General features: G+C 40.8%; 1 pseudogene across 1 annotated transcript; it reads right to left on the minus strand.

The window, feature by feature from the left end:
* Positions 1-481: 481 nt before the first annotated feature.
* LOC143768865 (UDP-GlcNAc:betaGal beta-1,3-N-acetylglucosaminyltransferase 7 pseudogene) lies at positions 482-2,565 on the minus strand (annotated as a pseudogene). Its single transcript, XR_013214086.1, has one exon. The product of XR_013214086.1 is annotated as a UDP-GlcNAc:betaGal beta-1,3-N-acetylglucosaminyltransferase 7 pseudogene (transcript).
* Between the last annotated feature and the right edge of the window lie 578 nt (positions 2,566-3,143).

Consider the following 3,143-nt stretch of genomic DNA (forward strand, 5'->3'; position numbering starts at 1 on the left):
ATGGGCTACAGCAGCAGAAGACCACACCGGGTACCACTCCTTTCAGCTAAGAACAGGAAACTGAGGCTACAATTTGTACAAGCTCATCGAAATTGGACAGTAGAAGATTGGAAAAACGTTGCTTGGTCTGATGAGTCTCGATTTCTGCTGCGACATTCGGATGGTAGGGTCAGAATTTGGCGTAAACAACATGAAAGCATGGATCCATCCTGCCTTGTATGGAGCATCTTTGGGATGTGCAGCCGACAAATCTGCGGCAACTGTGTGATGCCATCATGTCAATATGGACCAAAATCTCTGAGGAATGCTTCCAGCACCTTGTTGAATCTATGCCACGAAGAACTGAGGCAGTTCTGAAGGCAAAAGGGGGTCCAACCCGTTACTAGCATGGTGTACCTAATAAAGTGGCCGGTGAGTGTATATATTTTATTTATTTTTTCATGTAATTTGAAATGTTTACAATGTAATCTATGTTTAGAATGTAATCTGCCAGCTCTAATATTATTACCATTTTTTATGGGAGAAATAGAACAGTAATTTATTAATTGGTTTAATTATTATTATTTTATTTAAAAGTAAATATTATGAAGATTCAAGGCTTTTCTCAATTCATTCTTAATTTCATATTAAATATTCATAAATGATTCCCATTCATTTCCGTTACCATTTTTTTTTTTATTTTACATAAAGTGCAATTAGTGTAACCTTTTGACATTATTTCCGAACCAGCTGGAAAGCAAAAGCAAACCAAAGTCAGACATTTCCTCCATTAATTTAGAACAAATGTAAACAATTTATATGGCAATAAAATCTAGGACAGTCATATTCTCTGCAGGGCATCATGGTGGAGGTTTGCTTTTTTTTTTTTAAATATTAACCCTTTTACCACAGACGATTTTTTCATCATGGACAACGTTCCACATTTTCAGGAGATCTTCCGAGCTCAACTTGTGTACCACCAGCAAGTCCTTATAGAAACAAGGGTCTCTGTTCATGGCACTTGATCTCTTTTTACTAATTCCAAAGGTCCTAAATCCTGGATGCAACTTGGGCTCTACACCTATGGCCTTAAGACACAATCCCAAAAACACATCGTCAATGGGAAACAACTGGATCTTCTCAGAAGCTACAAAGAGCTTTCTGGCGAGAGCAGATGCCATTAGAAAGCCACCTCCACCAGCGTAGACTGGATAGGCTTTGTCGTACAGCTCTTTGGGGATATAATATTTACTTTGCTTATTCCTAATTGGAACTGCCCTAGAAATAATGTCTCCTACAAATAAACTAGGAAGTAGAGGGTCTTCCTTTTTGAAGGCCAAAAAATCTAATATATTTTCAGTGTTCACAAAAATATCATCATCACCTTTAAAAATAAACTCAACATTTGGGCAATATATGTGAAACCATTTTAAGAAATTGACCTCTTTAAGAGTCAAGTTAAAGAAGGTGTCCATGAAATTCCACTGTAAAATGTCCCCATAAATCTGGTTCTCTTGCTCAATAAGTCTCTGGAGGTTCCTGTGGTCTTTACCTATGGATGTAGTTCCAAGGAGAAACAAAGTCTTTATTTTTTTGCCATCTACTTCTTTCTCCTTGCCCCATGTTCGCCTCACTGCTTCTCTTCGATCATGTTGCTCAATGATAGACTTCACCACGATGAGCAGGTGGACATCTTCTTGACATTTCTCAGGGTGGTTCAGCAACAGCGGGAAATACCTGCAATGCCTGTGCAGGATAAACTGATGGAATCTAGGGTCCACGTGTCTGAACCAAGGTTGTCTTCTTAAACTAGTGTCTTCAGGACATTTACTCTCATTAACATCCCACCTTGGTGTAGGCAAACTTAACCCTACTGAGGTACCACCACCATCAGAGTTACCAGTAGTTCCATCACTGATCCTTCTGGATGAAATATTGTCTGGTTGCAACCACTCATGCATGATTCGGGAGTGGAATGCCAAGGTTCCCTTCGTCCCTTCCTCAACCAATTTCAGTTTATGGATGGTGACCAGTGTGGCAAAAATTAGGGACAGGGTTATACTGGTTTTTAGCAATCTCCTCCGTCTGAACAGGCAATCCATGGTTGAAGTTGTGATGGAAGGCACTTGACTGAGGTTGGGAGCCCTCCTGCCCCTTTGTCTTTTATGGATATGAGATAGGTGATATAGGTCTGCATAGCATGGTGGCAAGAACCAGATCTCTAAAAAATGCATGAACAGTGAGGAAGCAGCTCATGAAATATTTTTCAGAATGAAGGAACTTGGATCTTTTCCCGTGCCATGGCAGGCTGCTTATTCAGTAGTCTGTTCATACCTGCTTTGCAGACATTCTTCAGTCTTGTCCTGTTGGAAGCTGGAGGGCTCATGCCTTGTAGAAAATGGTCCTTCCTCTGCAGACAATGGACTGTAGACATCTGTCCATGGTGCACATATGGATGAAGATCATCCTGCTTCTGAACACTCAGCCTGATGACTTGCCAGATGCAGACTGATGCTTAGAGTTTTGGTGTGTGCAGCCAGTAACTTTTCTGCAGATCACATTACTGGAAGCCACACTTGGTCGGTTTAAGAGCTTAACCCTTTCATAGCAAAAGGATTTCAGTTTTGCTTATGAGATTCTTGAGGTTTTTTTTTTTGAGAGGTGTTTCCTCAAACCTCCTGAGCAAATCACAGATCTGAGCGCCTTCGCACACATCTTATGATGTCTAGAATATTATAGCTTTTACATATTTAAAGTAACACTACACAATTTACTATATTGATTTCTACAGAACACCTCGAGTGACATGGAAACTGCTCTGATTTACTGATCTTCTATGGAGCACTACATTCTAAAGGCTCAGGTCTTTTGTGTCCAAATGTGGCTTAAAGACCCGGGAACCACAGAAGAGGTCAATGGTTTAAAAGGGTTGTCCAGACTTGAGACAAAAGTTTGCAGTCGCTTTATGTGACTGCTGAATTATGACAGTGTCAGTTGGGTGCGGTCACAATATCCTGGTGTTCTAGGTGCAAGTGGAGGGTCCCATGACAGCTTGTATGTGATTTGCACCCTTGCGGTCATGTCCAGACTAGACTTGTTTGGATTTTCTCATCAGAAGTGAAGTCAGAGAAGACTAGTCGGCATGTGACCGCGAGTGTGGAAAT

The sequence above is a fragment of the Ranitomeya variabilis genome, chromosome 4, assembly GCF_051348905.1.
Source record: "Ranitomeya variabilis isolate aRanVar5 chromosome 4, aRanVar5.hap1, whole genome shotgun sequence".
Lineage (NCBI taxonomy): Eukaryota > Metazoa > Chordata > Amphibia > Anura > Dendrobatidae > Ranitomeya > Ranitomeya variabilis.